This window comes from Helianthus annuus, chromosome 3, assembly GCF_002127325.2.
Source record: "Helianthus annuus cultivar XRQ/B chromosome 3, HanXRQr2.0-SUNRISE, whole genome shotgun sequence".
NCBI lineage: Eukaryota > Viridiplantae > Streptophyta > Magnoliopsida > Asterales > Asteraceae > Helianthus > Helianthus annuus.
Window position 1 is genome coordinate 19,976,669 of NC_035435.2, and position 20,044 is coordinate 19,996,712.

The window sequence follows — 20,044 nt, forward strand, 5'->3', positions numbered from 1 at the left end:
ATCCGATTCGACTCTTGCACTTGTTTCCGTTACATGCTCTCCAGAATCTTTCATCTTGCTAATCTTGCTTCTTGCTACGAACCGCACTTTCTGTCTTGCATTTAGATTCACACAGAATATTGCTTCTTTCTTGCCTCTTGCGAACCATGCTACTCAAGTGTACAATCGCATTGCCTTCTCCCGGTTTTCGATTCCGACATATTATGTGTTTACCCACACCTGCCAAAAACAAAGAAACAGAATAGCACAAACAATGTTTCCCTTGTTTTTTTTTTTTTCTCGTATTGTTCTTCACAGCCAAAGTTCCTTTGACTTTTCAACCACAAAAACAAACCAAACATCCTCACATTCCATATCTTCTATGTCAGCGCCTCTTTTTCTTGCTTTTTTTTCGAAAAAAAAAACATACAACACCCACACACAGTAGGTTAAAATCGGGTTTCTTCCAAATAGTCGCACCACACACATCTTTCCCTACTTGAATCGCTGAACCACACATGTCTTTCTCGACTCCAATCACTGAACCACACAGGTTCTGTTCGCCACATGTCTCCACACGTTTTTTGGCTGAACCATAAAATCACACAGATTTCATTCTTGATTAGACTCACAAAGAATCACCACCATGAATCACTCAGATTCTTCGCCCTATTTTTCACACAGAAATTGTTCACGTAGAACACCTCTCAGTCGATTCACTCAGAACCGTTGCACTACTCACAAAGATTTCTTCCTGATCACACAAATCACCACTCCTGCCGGTTCACCCAGAACCCTTTCTGGCTCGATTTCGTTTCCTCTCCGATCACACAGATCTCGCTAATGTCCGTTCACATAGAACAATCTTGATCACACAGATCATCTTCTTTGTTTTTCTCGTCTTCTACCGGCTCACTAAGAACCGATTGGTTCACTCAGAATTCTTCTTCATACGGCTCACAAAGAACCCTTCTTCGATCACTAAGATCGTCTTGTTCGATGACTTCGCCCGGCTCACTCAGAACCGTATTCAGTTCACTAAGAACTTCTCCTCTTCTTCTTTCTGTCGACGGTAATCACTGCTAAAAAAACCCGCTGCTCTCTTGCGAACTTCTTATTCTTTTCTTCTCGTTGTTGCTAACTTCTCACCCCGCAGTTTAGAGGGACTGCTCCCTTCTTCTCCGAAAATCGACTCTCAAACCTGCCCTCTTTCTAAACCTCGCTAAACCCACGGGATGAGCCTGGAGCTCTGATACCAAATGTTGGGATTTTAAAGCTTATAACACTCACAAGACACTCAAAGATAAACTCACGAACAGACTTTTGTTTACTGCTTCAAAACCCACTACAAACTAACTAATCCTAAAACTTTGGACTCCACTACCTAGACTCATTCAAACACATAAAACATGTGAATAAATACCGACTTTTCTATTTATCCGTTTCCTATCCCGTAGCTCCATTTTCGGTATCCGAAAACCCAGATTAAAACCCGCTTTGAACCGTCAAGATTAACCAACAAGGATAACCGCATAAAGAGCCTTACTTCGTATTTTTGACCCGCTAAGATCATGGTGCAAATGCAGCAGGTCATGAAAATGAAAAGCATAGGCTGGTGGAATATGGCACAACTGTGAGATCATTATCCAAATGGTTTGTCGTTTTCCGTCGTCTCGTCGTAGTCACCGCAAAAGCGGCAAACCGGATTTTGGACCAAGATGCTTCGCCTTCTTAGGGCCGAGATGGTCGGGAGTTTATCGTACACCGCACGCCATGCGACGACGCAAACCTTCTTTGGAACCCAATTATTGAGATAATATTCAAGTTATCTCTAGTTTTGAAAATATAAATAATATTGTTGAGCGGTTTGTTGTTTATGGATCGACGGCAGAAAGGAACATGATTTCGGGTTACAGAAGTTTTTGTTGGGATAAAGAGTGGGTTATGTTGGTTTGTGTGGGTTTTCAAGAGGTTGTTTTGAGATGTTTGACTTGGAGAAGATGGAGGGAAATCAAATCTGTTATATTGGGTTACAGACGATGAAATATCGAAATTGCCCTTCCATTTCTTTTTTTTTTTTTTTTTTTTTGAAAGGCCAACAAAAAATTTTATTCACCAACCTAGTTAGAGGCTAGCACCATAGTTGCATTCACTAAACATGAAACAAAACAAAAGAAAAGAAAAAAAAAAGATTACAGAAACATTAGAAATCTTCAAACCTCTTCCAGTTATCCCATGTGAGACTGGCCTCTTTCGATCGATTTTTTACCCACTGATAGCTCATACTTTCTATTTCCTCTACTACCTTACAGACTGAGATAGGGACTTGTTCAAACACAACTTTATTCCTCATCCGCCAAATACTCCATAGGTACACAAGAGCGACAACATGTAGAGGCTTCCTTCTTTTGAAAGGGCCAGACACAAAGTCGCTAACCTGTAGGATATCTTTAATTGCCCTTCCATTTCTAATTAAATAGATAATCATACCCTAGTCAACTAACACTTAATATAAGACCATGTGTAGTGGTTTTATCAATAATGCCCCCACCATGGGGCGTTTTCTGCCATGTGACAGTCCAGTCAGCATGGAGGCATTATTGGGGATTATTGCAAAAGTGTCGTAGTGTGAATAATACCCAATAACGCCCATGCAATAATTTCACAATTATTTTTTTTAATTTAAAAGATAAAATTCTTCGTTAATTTAAAAAAAAAATTACACTACTTGAAATAAAAAAAAGGGAAAAAACAGAATATAAAAAAACCAAAAAAAATAAAGTTAAAAAAAAGGATGATGATCTAGAGTCCATATTTTTCCCGAATTTTTTGGCGATGCATTTGCGCAAGGATCAACGCGTCGTCTTGGAGGTATTCGATCGGTTTGGACAAAAACTCAATGTCCTTTTCCATTTGTCTCGCCTCTTGCATCTCGTTAAACTTTTTAGTTTCGGCGACTCGTTCTTTCATAATCTCATAACGTTGGTGGCCTAGGTCGCGAATGTCTTGGAGACGACGGTTCATCTCCTCGAAATCTTCCTTCAACTCGAGATCGAAAGTTAAACGGTTGTTGCGGTTGGGTTGTGTTCGGGTTCATGGGTCTTGAGGGGACACCAGATGGGGGTCGGAATGGATGCATCTTTTTATAAAATATAGAAGAAGTAGTAGAGAAAGTTTGAGAATGTTTGAGTTTTTTTATAAAAAAATATGGAAAAGTGGGTAATATATATATAGTAGGTGAATATTGGAATTAAAAAAAATAAATAAATAAACAATTGACCATTTGGCAACAGTCATCTCGAGCCCCAATACAAAATTCAGCGTGGTTTGAAAAACGCCAACGCAATTTTTTTCAAAAAAAAACGCTCGAAAAGGCTTATATGTAATGGTCAAGGGGCGTGTTTCGACGTATTTTTTGAATTTAAAAAAAAACGCCCCACTACGGGGGGTCTAAGAAGGGACTTGGAGTTATTTCAATTGACAACCACATGGACTTAATTATTCGGTTTTTTTTTTCAAATGGGAGTTGTATGTGAGATTGGATATAAACCACATGGATTGAAATTGTACTTTACTAAAAAACCGAACTGGTTTGACAAAAAAAATGGTTTATACATCTCTATTTAAAACCGTTCACTTAAGAAAATGCAATTATATCAAGTGATGTCATATTCATGAACGTGACACCATGATCCGGAATCCCTGAACTTAAACCACACGGTGTGGGCGTTCAAAAATGGCGTTATTGTTGCTCAACGTCACCATCCCGTCCATGGTGTTTACCACGGCGTTATTCAAAGGGTGGGGGAATCTCCACCAGCATGGAAGACATTTCGCAGACAACGTGGCATGTGGTTAATGGACGTGAATGTTAGTTGTTTAACCCCAACAGTTAACTTTTAATTTTTTTTTAAATTTATCTTTTTTAAAAATTACAATTTCACACTATAAATACAACCAACGTCTTCACCCAATTTATACAAACTCCACTACTTCATTTTATACAAACTTTTCCACTTCAAACGCCATTCCATTCCACCTCACAAAAAAAAAAAAAAAAAAAAAAAAAAAAAAAAAAAAACCTGACGATGGCAGCCGTGGCACCGACCGAAGAAGAGGATATTGCAGTTTGTGAGTCATGGGTCGAAGCTTTGAGCCACCTCGAGTGGCCCTTTTTGGAGGACAATCCAACAACACTTCCAAGCCTACACGGGTCATAACAACCGAACCCTCGACTATCCGTCATCTCGTTTTAGGACGATCCGTCTATATTGCGAAAGATTCGAGACGATCCACACCGCCATGGAGATCGAGGGTGGTGATCTCGGGGAGGACGACATCATTTAAGTGGCTCTTGTCAACTTTAGACATGTGCACAACCGTGAAGCTCTGCTTGGCGTGGAAAATCATTAGATTTTTTATTTAAATTATGTGGTTTTTAGTTTCGTATTTTTAATTTTATGGAATGTTTTTATTTCACTAGTAATAGATTTATAAGTTTTTAATAGATTTTATATAATTTTAATTATAAAATAATACAAAAGGTGTGTAACACGTGTCGAAAAAAGCCACGTTTTCATGCCCCCGGCCACACCATCCGTTTTAAGACCGCCCCCATTGCCCCCATTATGACACGTTGTTCACGTATCGCATAATACCCCATCTTCAAGTACCTCCACACATTATTACTTTTTACATTTTACAAACTCATAATAACCCTTATCACATTTTACAAACCGTTTCACACTCATAATAACCCTTTTCATCTCATCTTCTTACCTACACTCGGCCGCCGTCGCCACCGCTACCGTCAGCTGCACCGCGGTAGACCACAGCAATCAACTGCACCTTCGTAGATCACTGCCACTGGCTGCACCGCTGGCGAATGCTGCAAGATCAAACTTTTAAGTGAGTTTTTTCTTTATCATTTTATTTTTTACTTTGTATCCATCACAGATCTAGGTTTTTACCGCCGTATTTACTTTTATTACACAGTTTGCTGGTGATGGATAATGCTATAGAATATACTTAGATCACTTTATTTTAGTTTGATTTTAGATACATGCTTCCATCTGTTCCAACTACATATTTTTGTCAAATTTAATTACAGATCTGGATTTGTAACCAAAATTAGGATTATTTATATGGGACATGGGATTATTGTTAGTGTCATCATCAATTTCAGTAAAACAAAGTTTTTTTTTTCTTGTAGAGATTAACATTGATGCCTATAGAAAGATTGACATTGGAGGCTTTGAGTGCAATATGAGCTACTACTACAACTATTTATGTTTCGCGTAGACTAGACTACTTTCATAAATGTGTTTTAAACACAAAGACGTGATGCAGTGCCCTCTCATCCCGATCAATCACCGGGACACTTGCAACAAATCAGCACGAAATAGGTCGTGCAGAAACGCTATGAGGAAAATCACATCCTTCTACCCATAGCGATGGTAAGTCATCTCGATCCCAACATACCAGCAGATCTATGGGATATGATCACTAATATCTAAATAAAAATTAACAACGGTTGAATATTTTATGGATTTATTCTATCACGATTTTGGAAAAGTTAACCCAGATCATATCACGATTTTGAAAAAGTTAGGTGTAACACTTTTGTTCAAAGTCGATGCGACCAACTTATCCAAAACCGCTGAGTTGAAGGATAAGTTCTTTACCAAATCGTTTTCAATGCCCCTCACTGTGGGGTGTTTGGAAAAGAATGGAATTCGGAGACTATCGAGTAACAGCTTTTATTTTTTTATTTTTTAATATTGTTGGCAAACTTTGAAATAACTTGATTTTGTATTTTTTTCAGGAGGAACAAAAAATTAATTGACAATTTTATGAAGAGTTCTTCCAGCCACGAGGACGGTCAAATTGATTTGACCGTCAAAACTACGGGTCAATTTGCGAAGTGGGGGGTTACCGGTATGGCTCGCAAAAACAAACTCGTTATGAAGAGGGTGGAGGACTTCCCCGACGTGGAATATAAGTATTATATTTGCAAGAACGGGGCCGGTGATAAACCGGACAACACATTTAGTACAAAAGACATGAAAACTTTCATGTTTGCTAAACGTGTTAGGAAAGCAGCCACTCATCTGTACAGAAATCATGCAATTCAAGCTACAGACGACCCCCTTCAAGCTACAAATGACCCCCTTCACCTTCAAGCTGCAAACGACCCCCTTCACCTTCAAGCTGCAAACGACCCCCTTCACCTTCAAGCTGCAAACGACCCCTTCACCTTCAAGCTGCAAACGACCCCCTTCGACCCCCTTCAAGCTTTAAACGACACCCTTCACCTTCAAGCTGCAAACGACCCCCCTTCAAGCTGCAAACGACCCCCCTACTATTACATGAATTTCTAATTTATCGAACCTGAAATTATATGATATTTTAATTATTATTACTTGTTGTTTAAAACATGGAAAATTGCTAGTTGTTTCTGAATTTCTGACCTAATTGTGTGGATTTATACATATGTAGAAGTTATTGGTTTTATATGTTACAGATATATTGTTAACATACGATGAAATTTATAATTTGTAGATGTGAAACAGTAATATCCTTCAATGATCTTGATGTTAAGTCATTTGTTATTAAATAAACATAAAAAATTACTAGTTGAATGTTAATTTATGTCAGAATTGTGTGGATTTAGGTATGTATGCAGGAGTTATGTGTGTTTACATGTTATAGATATGCTGTAAACATATAGGTAAGTATGCAGGAGCTATTTATGATCCGACCCGAAAGCCGTTACGACCTGAACCAAAACAATCCTTTTTTTGGATTGACCTGTTCCGACCCGCACTCGCTTTGACCCGCACCCATTTTGACCCGAACCCGTCTTGACCCGCCACCCGACCCGATCGTTTTGCCAGGTGTAAAATATACCAACAAATATACTTGCTTGTCAAAACGTGTTCACAGAATCGATACAAAACTAACCCAAGCCCGCTTAGACAAAATCCCAACCCGCAAAGTCAATGTTCTCACGTCTCAACTATGGATTATCAAAATGAAGCATCTACACACAGAGAGTAGCTAGTAAGTCGCCATGTTCTATTCTTTGTGAGTGTTATTCAGTCATATAAATATTAGGTTTGTCGAGGAGATTAATTTTTAACTTTAAAAATTTATGAGGTATTTTATTATGCAAGCATATTACACCAGAAAAATGGATATACTAATTACTAAGGTTAATGTACCAATAAATTAGAAAATTAACAAAAAGTAAACTACCACTATAAAAGTGTGGATGAACACCAACTGTTTCCATCCTCTTTTTGACCTTTGTACTTTTATGTGAGGCAAGTTAATAGAGAAGTTTGACTTCGAGTATGAGATGAGATTCCAAAGAGTCTTAAATGCCGCAAAAATATTGACACAAAACTTGCACAAAGCAAAGCATGCTCGCTATAGTCAAGTATTTCTTCATGATTGCAATTAAGAAAAATCATGGATGCAATCATGTCAAGAAATTTTAAAATCAAAGTAAGTTTGACCTTTAAACAAGTTTCATTCCCAACCTATTTTGCCTGGTTACACAATCAATCTTATCTTGCTCATATGCCACTATACAAATCAACATCATCAATTTAATTGTAAAGCGGATGTACTCAAACCTTGAAAATAATTGCGATTGCACATATGGGAATACAAGTCCCAGAACCATTACATAGTGAAGGGGTATGATCCCAAAAAGCCGCGCGGACCATTCAGGCTGCGCGCTGAACCATACTCCTTAGTCAGTAAGCTGATCAACCTATAGACCGCGCTCGGGTTGTTTAAGCAAAAGCTGACCTCGCGCGAGGTCCAAGCAAGAGATAGCATCGGTTTTCATACTTAGTTGTTGGATTCCAACTCCAATGAGATGAGATTCCAAAGAGTCTTAATGGATTAGATCAGTTAAAAAGGACAAACGGGAGTTTCGATAAATGGCCTAAACATAAAAGTGCAAATTATTTTCTCTTGAATCTTTATTGCAGCTTCAATAATGTGACAAAATATAAAAGTCACTAAATTGTAGACAAACTATGTTGTTGTAATAGTACTTGTATCTATCAGTAGTGAGATGTACTCTGTCCAAATACACAATCAACAATTCAATGAAAGTCATCCAGAGAACATAAAAATCATTAATATTAAAGTAAACCTCAAATACGATAAATATACTGAAACTAAAAAAATAAGTTAAATTATGGTTACGATTTCAAACCACCGAAATCATTAACCATCCAGCTAAACATTACAACTAAGGCTCACCATAAGACACCTCATGATGCCCCCGCCTCGTCTTGCGTCATACAACACCGAACACTCACGCACGCCGACTCAAATACACCTTATGATACCCCCCGCCTAGCTTTGTGACAAAATATCTGATATGAACTTGCGACAAGAATCCAATACATATGAAAAGAAATCCGTCCGATAATGCAATCTGAATCAGATTTAGGAGCACTCAAGGTCAACGATGGATCGCTTGACCATATTAAGCACATGCAATTCTATGATCATTATAGGAAACGTCTAAACTAATAGCCTTATGTGAGATACTTCGTAACAACAAAGATTCAAAATGGGTTTGTGTAAAAACAACAATTATCTGGGATCGGTCTGGTAAAACTAACAATGCACTTTTTGTCAAAACTTATAATCTTGATATACAATATTAAAGTGTCATCTATCATCTATGATTTAACACTCCCACCACCCCCTTGAAAATGTACAAATTTCGTTCTCATAATCTTGTGAATTGTGATCGAGCCACATAATTTAAATATGTACTACTTTATATTCAAACCTTGTACTTACAGAATTTTAATACTTAAAGTGAAGTTGAGTTTCTTAGGTCAATTTTGTTTTTAAATATGATAAACATGACCCTTAGGGCCTTTGGATGGTTAGTACTCATTTTTAGCATAACTACCTTTTTAATATAGTAATAAGAGAAAAATGCAATTTGCGTCCCTGTGATATGTCCTAAACATCAACCTGAGCCCCTAAATTAAATTTTTGGTTTTTTGAGTCCCCGACTTTATAAATTCATAACAGTATGAGTCCCTGCCGTCAGTGTTCTGTCAGTTTTACCGTTTGACAGTTGTGAAAGGTCCATAATACCCCCCACCCTTAATATCTACAGTTAATAAATTCATAACCAGTTTCATTATCATCATCAAATAGCGAGCTCTCCCAACTCCCAAGATCATCATCATCATCTTCAACAGATCATCTTCATCATCTTCATCGATCATCATCATCATCTTCATCATCGAACATCTTCAACACCGAACAGATCAGGTTCATCTTCATCCTCATATTGAATTTTGGCTTGATTCGATGATTTGAATCATGGTTGCAAAAGTCGCTAGGCGCTCCCTAGTCGGTCGACTGGGGAGTTGAGAGTACTCGGCCTAGGCGGAGAGTACTCGGAGAGTACTCGGACATGTTAAATTATAAAGAAAATAGTTTTTGGAAATTAAATATATGTCAAATAACATAAATTTACTAATATCTATAACAAAATAAGTGAAAATGATATTCATTCTTTAATATGATAGGCATAGAAATTATGTTTTATTATTTTCTATGTCAAACTCGACCCGAGTTGACCTACTAGATACGATTTTGGCCATGGTTGACCGCGTTTGACCGATTCTTAGTAATTAGGCGGAGTCAAAGAAAGTCGCCTCGGCATCCTACCTTGTAGCGACTACTCGGAGAGTACTCGGCCTTGGAAACCTTGTTTTACAACCATGATTTGAATGTGTTTATATTGTGAAAAAACAGAGGGTTGATTCTGGGTTTGATTTTGGGTTCCATTCGATGATTTTTGGTTGATTTTGAAAAAAAACAGAGGGTTGATTTTGGGTTTGATTTTGGGTTCCATTCGATGATTTTGGGTTGATTTTGAAAAAACAGAGGGTTGATTTTGGGTTCCATTCGATGATTTTGGGTTTATTTTGAAAAAACAGAGGGTTGATTTTGGGTTTGATGTATCAACAGAGGTTTTGAATGTGGGTTTGAATGTGTTTTGGTTTTGATTCTTGTGGGTTTAGGGTTTAGGGTATCAAAACAGAGGGTTTGAATGTGGGTTTGAATGTGTTTTGGTTTTGATTCTTGTGGGTTTGAATGTGGGTTTGAATGCGGGTTTGATGTGTTTTGGTTTTGATTTTTGGTTTGAATGTGTTAGGGTATCAAAACAGAGGGTTTGAATGTGGTTTTGATTTTTGGTTTGAATGTGTTAGGGTATCAAAACAGAGGGTTTGAATGTGGGTTTGAATGTGTTTTGGTTTTGATTCTTGTGGGTTTGAATGTGTTTTGGTTTTGATTCTTGTGTGTTCATCATATTGATTTTTGGTTTGATTCCATGATTTGGGTTCCTCATATTAAGAACTGATCGGATCAGTGGTTTTCATTGTGTTTTGGTTTTGATTCTTGTGTGTTCATCATATTGATTTTTTGTTTGATTCGATGATTTGGGTTCCTCATATTAAGAACTGATCGGATCAGTTTCGGATTGAATGTGTTCCTCATTTGAATGTGCTTTGTTGTACAGAATGGCTGCGGATGTAAAGATACGCAAAACACCAACTACGAAGGCGAGAACACTTGACAACCTCCTAGAAGATGGTGCGGTGCACATAAGGAAGTGATTGATATGAATGAATATAACCCCAGTGTAGGTCTTCGATTTTCCTTGAAATTCCAGAGCTCGCTAATTACATATCTACCACTTGGGTTATATTCATTCATATGAATGAATATAACCCCAGTGGCAGATATGTAATTAGCGAGCTCTGGAATTTCATATCTACCACTTGGGTTATATTTATTCATATGAATGAATATAACCCCAGTGGCATATATGTAATTACCAACACTAAGGTTATATTCATTCATATCTGCTACATTCCGAAGTGCACCCGTCAGTAAAGATCCACAATTGCTTGTGGATCTTTGACGTTTTGTCTCTGTATTGTATGTTACGGTCTTTTGTTATCGAGTCTGTAAGTTCCGTCAAGTCTACGAAGTTGGTATGACGTTTTGTCTCTATATTGTATGTATTAAAAGTTTACGTTTAATATACAGTTTAGGCTTTAATAATTTGTTATATATAGTATACATTTAATTATTATATTGCATTTATTAGATTGCATTTATTTAAAAATAAAAGAGAATTTAGGCTTTAATAATTTGTTATATATAGTATACATTTAATTATTATATTGCATTTATTTAAAAAGAGTTAATTATTAGATTGCATTTATTTAAAAATAAAAGAGTTAATTTGAATTATTAGATTTCTTAAGAAAAAAGAAAAAAACGAATTTAGGGGCTTAGGTTGATATTTCACTCATACCATAGGGACGCAAAGTGTTATTAATATATGTTAAAAGACGGTCTTACCCCTGCCTCAAACAGTCAAACTGACGGCAGAGACTCAAAGTGTTATGAATTCATAAGGTCAGGGCTCAAAAAACCAAAAATTTAATTTAGGGGCTCAGGTTGATGTTTGGGACATACCACAGGGATGCAAATTGCATTTTTCTCTAATAATAAACAACTTTACCTTGATTTTAAGATTGTTTACCGATTTGACTCTGATGAAAAAATTGCTCTTTAAGAGGAGGCAAATGGTCTCGACGGTCGCTGGTGTCATCAGTGGAGAAGGGGTGACAAAAGAAACAATGAGCTCTCTCTCTCTCTCTCTCTCTCTCTCTCTCTCGACTCCGGTGGGTTTCCTTAACCAAGCCACTGCCTATGAGTCGCCGGCTCATTCTTCAACAGGCACGCGGTCAGAGCCCCGAGCTCCTCCCACTGCTTGGGAGCTTACGGTTTCATGTTCTATTTCACTCCCCGATGGGGGTTCTTTTCACCCTTCCCTCATGGTACTACTTCGCTATCGGTCACCCAGGAGTATTTAGCCTTGCAAGGTGGTCCTTGCTGATTCACACAGGATTCCACATGCCCCATCGTCTCACTGGCCGACCTTGACCCCTGTTATTTTGAGGTCATATCTAGTATCCAGAGTTTGCCTCGATTTGATACCGCTCTCGTGACCCGCACCGAAAGAGTGCTTTACCCCTAGATGTCCAGTCAACTGCTGCGCCTCAATGCATTTCGGGGAGAACCAGCTAGCTCTGGGTTCGAGTGGCATTTACCCCTAGCCACAACTCATCCACTGATTCTTCAACATCAGTCGGTTCGGACCTCCACTTAGTTTCACCCAAGCTTCATCCTGGTCATCGATAGATCACCCAGGTTCGGGTCCATAAGTAGTGACAATTGCCCTATGAAGACTCGCTTTCGCTATGGCTCCGATGGGTTCCCTTAACCAAGCCACTGCCTATGAGTCGCCGGCTCATTCTTCAACAGGCACGCGGTCAGGCCCCCCCCCCCTCTACAAATGAAAAGTAAATAGCAATGGGTGTATGGGGAATAGGGGGTGAGCGGGAACTCAAAAATTGAATGGAAAATTAGGCCGCCTAAAAATGTTGTGCTTAAATATGTTTTATCTAAGACGGTGGGGTATGTGACAATTCGAGTTTCCAAGATTCCACTTTCGCATTTATTGCATGTTCACTGCTTGTTTAGTTATTTAATTGCACAATTGGGTTGCTTTGTAACTGTATATGTTTTGGATTCGATAAAGTGTATGGTAATTGTGCATGGTTATGTGTTACTTGTGAAAGATTTGACAAATACTTAAATGTGGTGATGAAACTGTAAATTGTATATCTTGTGCATGTAATATGTGGTAAATAATTCTTTAGGGTGCTTAGTGCTAATAGTGAAACTTAAATCATTCTTAACCCTAATCCCTTTTCACTAATCACCACCAAAGAAACAAAACACGTACTTCCATACTCTCTGATCCTCTCTGGCAATCATCACCTTCATCATTGGCACAAGTTCTCCATCACTCTTGATTTCCTCTTTTTGTCTAGGATCAATTCAAGGTAATCGTTTAATCATTGCTTGTTGTTAATCGTTGATTGATTGATTCATGTTAAAACCCTAGTTCCACATGTAATGATTCTGTGTTAGTGAATTCTGATTATTGTGAAATGATGTTGATTATTGTGTAATCATTACCTGATGATTAAGATACAAGGATTGTAGAATGATTGATTGATAATTGGATTACTGCAAAACAGATGCAATAAAATTAGGGTTTTGATCGTATGAACGTAAGAATGTAACTGTTACTTTGATTCTGTGAATTGGACTTGGAAATCACGTATGTTGAAACTCGTAGCTAACAGTCAGGGCTTTGTGAAGTCACAAAGGTCAGAGTTTTGGTTAATGTGTTTGTCAGAGCTTTTGTTATTGTATGAAGTCAGAGTTTTATTGTGAATGACATGTCATGGTCCGAATTCTTGTTAAGGAAGGCATAAGTGTCCGACTTTTGTTCAATATCAATGTCCGACTTTGTATAATACTTATGTCCGACCTATATAGAGGTAAGGGAATCCGACCTTTGTGTTTTCAAGAGGTCCGAGCTTTCATCCTTCACATATGGTCCGATCTTTTGCCAAGAGTGGGGTAGTCCGACTTTTGAAGTGGCAAAGGGGGAGTCCGACCTTTGGGTGATCATTGTCCGAGTTTTAAGCCCCCCCCCCCTTATCCGACTTTGTGAAGGGGAAGTCCCCCTTGTTCCCTGTCCGAGTTTCATGGCCTCAAACCCCCCCCCCCCACCTGGTCCGAGTTTTAAGTAGGGAAGCCCTCCCTCTTGTCCGACTTTTGTAAAGGGAAATCCCCTTGGTCCGATTTTCTTTGATGAGCTTTGTCTGAATGTGTTAACTTGTAATATGGGTCCGACTTTATTGAAAGACATGCACTAGTCCGAATTTCTTTGCAATGATACTTAGTGTGACTGTTGTTGATGCTATTATAGTCTGAGATACTTATAATGTTTACAATACTGAATTCAAAACCCTGTATGGCACTGTATGTCACTGTATGGCACGATATGGCATTGTATGTCACCATATGCTACTGTATGATGATTTATGTGTGTGCAATCTATGTCGCATAAACCTGTAAACATATATCACACGGAATCACTGTTGTTTGGATTTTAAGGAGTTGTAAACCCTACTTGAATGTAACACTTACATCGAATCATGTGCAATGTATCCTAGGTCGTGTGTAACGGACTTAGACATTTAATTAACCCTAGAAGCAATAACATACCGAGCAAACCAAGGTGAGTTCACACTCTTACAAAGGCATGGGATTCCCAGGGCTAAGGAATGGGATTGAAGGAATGAGATTGAATAGATTCGTACTTACACTGTTACTAGACTACCTACCATCGTCCTCGGTTGTGCAGGACACATACGTAAAACCTACGTATACTTGTGCTTCTCACTGTCCTCAGGTTGCGAAGGACACTCACGTAAAACCTACGTGAACTTATACTCACTACTGCCTCGGTTGTGTCAGGCACTTACGTAAAACCTACGTAAACCCCCGCGTACCCCTATCCTCGGTTTGTGAAGGATACTTACGTAAAACCTACGTAAAGCTTGTACGTATTACTGTTCTCGGGTTACGAAGAACACTTATGGTTACGAATAGTCTAGTGGATATACAACATGGGAAGCCCCCACCAATAGAACATACTATCGGCCCAGTAGAGCCACATGTTTCAAATGAACTTACTATTACGCATTTACTTTCTGTGAACTCGCTCAACTAGTTGTTGATCCTCTGTTACATGCCTTGCAGGTCGTTAGGTACATGGAGCTTGCACAGGGAGGAGCTGGTCGTTGTGGACACGAATCGTGAATGTTTCGTTAAACACTTTATGACATTTCATACTTTATTATGTTGGGTTTTATTTATACGCTTCCGCTAAACAGTGATAACATACTTGTGTTTTGAACACCTTTCATATTGGTGATTGAATGGCATTTACTTTTACTTAATAATTACATGTTCAATATGATTGGTGGCTTGATCCTGGTCAGTCACGCTCCCAAGCGGTAATACTCCGCAGGTGGATTTTGGGGGTGTGACAGATTATGTGACACCCAGGAAAACCAGTAAACGATACAACTTACCTAGCTTCCTCAGTAACCGCATGCTAAATTTCGGGACGAAATTCCTTTCAAGTTGGGGATAATGTGACAACTCGAGTTTCCAAGATTCCACTTTCGCATTTATTGCATGTTCACTGCTTGTTTAGTTATTTAATTGCACAATTGGGTTGCTTTGTAACTGTATATGTTTTGGATTCGATAAAGTGTATGGTAATTGTGCATGGTTATGTGTTACTTATGAAAGATTTGACAAATACTTAAATGTGGTGATGAAACTGTAAATTGTATATCTTGTGCATGTAATATGTGGTAAATAATTCTTTAGGGTGCTTAGTGCTAATAGTGAAACTTAAATCATTCTTAACCCTAATCCCTTTTCACTAATCACCACCAAAGAAACAAAACACGTACTTCCATACTCTCTGATCCTCTCTGGCAATCATCACCTTCATCATTGGCACAAGTTCTCCATCACTCTTGATTTCCTCTTTTTGTCTAGAATCAATTCAAGGTAATCGTTTAATCATTGCTTGTTGTTAATCGTTGATTGATTGATTCATGTTAAAACCCTAGTTCCACATGTAATGATTTTGTGTTAGTGAATTCTGATTATTGTGAAATGATGTTGATTATTGTGTAATCATTACCTGATGATTAAGATACAAGGATTGTAGAATGATTGATTGATAATTGGATTACTGCAAAACAGATGCAATGAAATTAGGGTTTTGATCGTATGAACGTAAGAATGTAACTGTTACTTTGATTCTGTGAATTGGACTTGGAAATCACGTATGTTGAAACTCGTAGCTAACAGTCAGGGCTTTGTGAAGTCACAAAGGTCAGAGTTTTGGTTAATGTGTTTGTCAGAGCTTTTGTTATTCTATGAAGTCAGAGTTTTATTGTGAATGACATGTCATGGTCCGAATTCTTGTTAAGGAATGCATAAGTGTCCGACTTTTGTTCAATATCAATGTCCGACTTTGTATAATACTTATGTCCGACCTATATAGAGGTAAGGGAATCCGACCTTTGTGTTTTCAAGAGGTCCGAGCTTTCATCCTTCACATATGATCCGATCTTTTGCCAAGAGTGGGGTAGTCCGACTTTTGAAGTGGCAAAGGGGGAGTATGACCTTTGGGTGATCATTGTCCGAGTTTTAAGCCCCCCCCCCCCTTGTCCGACTTTGTGAAGGGGAAGTCCCCCTTGTTCCCTGTCCGAGTTTCATGGCCTCAAACCCCCCCCCCCCCCACCTGGTCCGAGTTTTAAGTAGGGAAGCCCTCCCTCTTGTCCGACTTTTGTAAAGGGAAATCCCCTTGGTCCGATTTTCTTTGATGAGCTTTGTCTGAATGTGTTAACTTGTAATATGGGTCCGACTTTATTGAAAGACATGCACTAGTCCGAATTTCTTTGCAATGATACTTAGTGTGACTGTTGTTGATGCTATTATAGTCTGAGATACTTATAATGTTTACAGTACTGAATTCAAAACCCTGTATGGCACTGTATGTCACTGTATGGCACGATATGGCATTGTATGTCACCATATGCTACTGTATGATGATTTATGTGTGTGCAATCTATGTCGCATAAACCTGTAAACATATATCACACGGAATCACTGTTGTTTGGATTTTAAGGAGTTGTAAACCCTACTTGAATGTAACACTTACATCGAATCATGTGCAATGTATCCTAGGTCGTGTGTAACGGACTTAGACATTTAATTAACCCAAGAAGCAATAACATACCCCAAACCAAGGTGAGTTCACACTCTTACAAAGGCATTGGATTCCCAGGGCTTGGGAATGGGATTGAAGGAATGAGATTGAATAGATTCGTACTTACACTGTTACTAGACTACCTACCATCGTCCTCGGTTGTGCAGGACACATACGTAAAACCTACGTATACTTGTGCTTCTCACTGTCCTCAGGTTGCGAAGGACACTCACGTAAAACCTACATGAACTTATACTCACTACTGCCTCGGTTGTGTCAGGCACTTACGTAAAACCTACGTAAACCCCCGCGTACCCCTATCCTCGGTTTGTGAAGGATACTTACGTAAAACCTACGTAAAGCTTGTACGTATTACTGTTCTCGGGTTACGAAGAACATTTATGGTTACGAATAGTCTAGTGGATATACAACATGGGAAGCCCCCACCAATAGAACGTACTATCGGCCCAGTAGAGCCACATGTTTCAAATGAACTTACTATTACGCATTTACTTTCTGTGAACTCGCTCAACTAGTTGTTGATCCTCTGTTACATGCCTTGCAGGTCGTTAGGTACATGGAGCTTGCACAGGGAGGAGCTGGTCGTTGTGGACACGGGAATGTTTCGTTAAACACTTTATGACATTTCATACTTTATTATGTTGGGTTTTATTTATACGCTTCCGCTAAACAGTGATAACATACTTGTGTTTTGAACACCTTTCATATTGGTGATTGAATGGCATTTACTTTTACTTAATAATTACATGTTCAATATGATTGGTGGCTTGATCCTGGTCAGTCACGCTCCCTAGCGGTAATACTCCGCAGGTGGATTTTGGGGGTGTGACAGGGTATGGTAGGGCGGGGGTTTGGGGCAAGGGCTGACACATGGACTTCGAGGGTTATCACTGGTCAGTTGCATGTTGGGTCGGTATGGCGGGGCGTGGCTAGCCCGCGTGGGTTGGCCACGTGTTATATTTTTTTTTTCAATTATTATAAAAATACACACAGAATTAAAATTTAAATCCTAGCCACCTATAGCTTAGTCAACCCAACCAATGAGAGTCGGCCACAGAAGACCGCTAGGTCCGCCCAACGCCCGGATTGAAACCCCCCGCTCAAGGGGGCACGGCAAAACCTAAGCCCATCCGGAGTGGTAACTTGGTCGTTTGTATCCAACCCACGCCCCAACCCCCGCCCCATACCCCATAGTTTAATGCATAAACACATGTAGCCTTTTTTAAAGTGGTAAATGACCAAAACTGTCCCTCGAATACATATTATATTCGAATTTTAAGTAAATTATTCTTTTCTTTAAAAATTGTTTTGGGTGGGTTCTTAACTAAATTATTCTTTTCCTTAGAAGTGATTTCCTTTTTATTTCATGGAACTTACGGTAATCCTATACAAATCGATGATCTAGAAAGCATGGATCTTTGTTGGAAATGTGAGTCCACCAAGGATGGTTACTTTATTGGAAATGTGAGTCGATAAACTATAAATAGCTATTTTTATTGCTTAAATTTCTAACTATCGTATCGCTAAACACGAATTTCGTCGTTAGACTCGTGCTGCTACATGTATAAACAAACGTGTGTTTTTGATAGTTAGTCTCAAGCTCAAAAGCTATACATGTATATATTTTTAGTACAAAACACAAAGTGAATATTAAGTATAAAATTTAAATTTAACTAAAAGGGGCTTATATTGAATACTATGAATACTTTAGGGGATATTGTCTCCATGCAACTAAATAATGTATTAGCTGGATTATTAAATAAAATGTAAATGCTAAGTAAAAATAAGAGTAAATTACAAGTTTTGTCCTTTATGTTTACATTAAATTGCAGGCGCTGTCCTTTTGACCAAAAGTTTACAGGCGGTGTCCTTAACCTTTCAAAATCTCGCACGTTTTGTCCTTTAGACCAAACCTGGTTAGAAATCTCAGTTAAAAACTGTTATGTGCAATGCATATGAGGGTAAAATGGTAATTTCCCTCTCACCCCTTTAAATTCACCCATTTATCATCCGCATTTTATGATAAATCCCTAAATCCCCAAATAGATATTTTGGTGCCTAGATATTTTGGTGCCTGCAGTGCAGGTAATGTTTTTGTAATTATTGATAATAATGTATGGTTAAATATCTGCTATTGTAAACTTAATGTTTGATGATGGATCTCACATAGAAGAATTCATAAATTGTTATGTTTTGATTGTCTTTATATGTGTGATGTATATTGTGATTATCTTTATATGCTTATATTGCATAATAGGTGACTGGGAATTCGTTGTCTTCGTCAAATAAACCGGCTAGTGTTGAGGTGAGCACTTCCGGTTCGTGATTCCCTCTTTCCTGCTTATATCATCATAACCTAGTAACTAAATCAGCATACTAAAAGTGAAATCTGACAAATCTCGTGTACAGCAAAATGTCGCAGCATCTTGCTACCAAAATCACAAACAGAAAAATACAAAAATGAAAAACAACTGATAAGATTCACTTAATGGAAATTCTTACCAATTCCGATCCGAAGCAATTCCTTAGCAGACTCCATTAACAAAAGCAAAGCTTGATTAAACATATGCCGCAAATAATTCACAATCTTGATAACAAAAATCAACAAAAACGCTACGAAAAAAATAAACTTAGATTCATTAATCATATCCGAGCTCCGAGAGGATATGAATCGCACAATCACAATATGTACAGATTTGCATCCCTACTGTACAAACACGTAGCTCTCAAAATATAGCTACATAATCCACTAATTCAACGCTGTTTAATTTCAAATTTAACAAATAAACAACAAATTATGCACAAACTTCATCTTCCGCATTGCACTGATGTTGAGAGGGTTCAGATGGAAATTACCATTTTACCCTCATGTGCATTGCACATGACAATTTTTAACTGATATTTCTAACCTGGTTTGGCCTAAAGGACAAAACGTGCAAGATTTTGAAATGGTAAGGACACCGCCTGTAAACTTTTGGCTAAAAGGATAGCGCCCGCAATTTGATGTAAACATAAAGGACAAAACTTGTAATTTACTCTAAAAATAATATATAACAATAATAATAATATTAATAACAAAATGTTAATGAAAAATTAAATTTAACTACAAGGGGCTTATATTGAACACTATAAATACTTTAAGGGGATATTATCTCCTTGAATACGCGAGATACTAAGATGTGATATATTAAGACGATACGATACATTGTCTATAAAGTGAAAGTTTAAACTTTAGTTCTCCATCATTCTAACTAA

General features: G+C 38.2%; 1 long non-coding RNA gene across 1 annotated transcript; it reads left to right on the plus strand.

The window, feature by feature from the left end:
* The first annotated feature begins 4,708 nt into the window (after positions 1-4,708).
* On the plus strand, positions 4,709-6,501 carry LOC110928781. The gene is made up of 3 exons (XR_002586676.2): positions 4,709-4,887; positions 5,192-5,435; positions 5,804-6,501. It is a non-coding gene; the product is annotated as an uncharacterized LOC110928781 (long non-coding RNA).
* Positions 6,502-20,044: the final 13,543 nt, after the last annotated feature.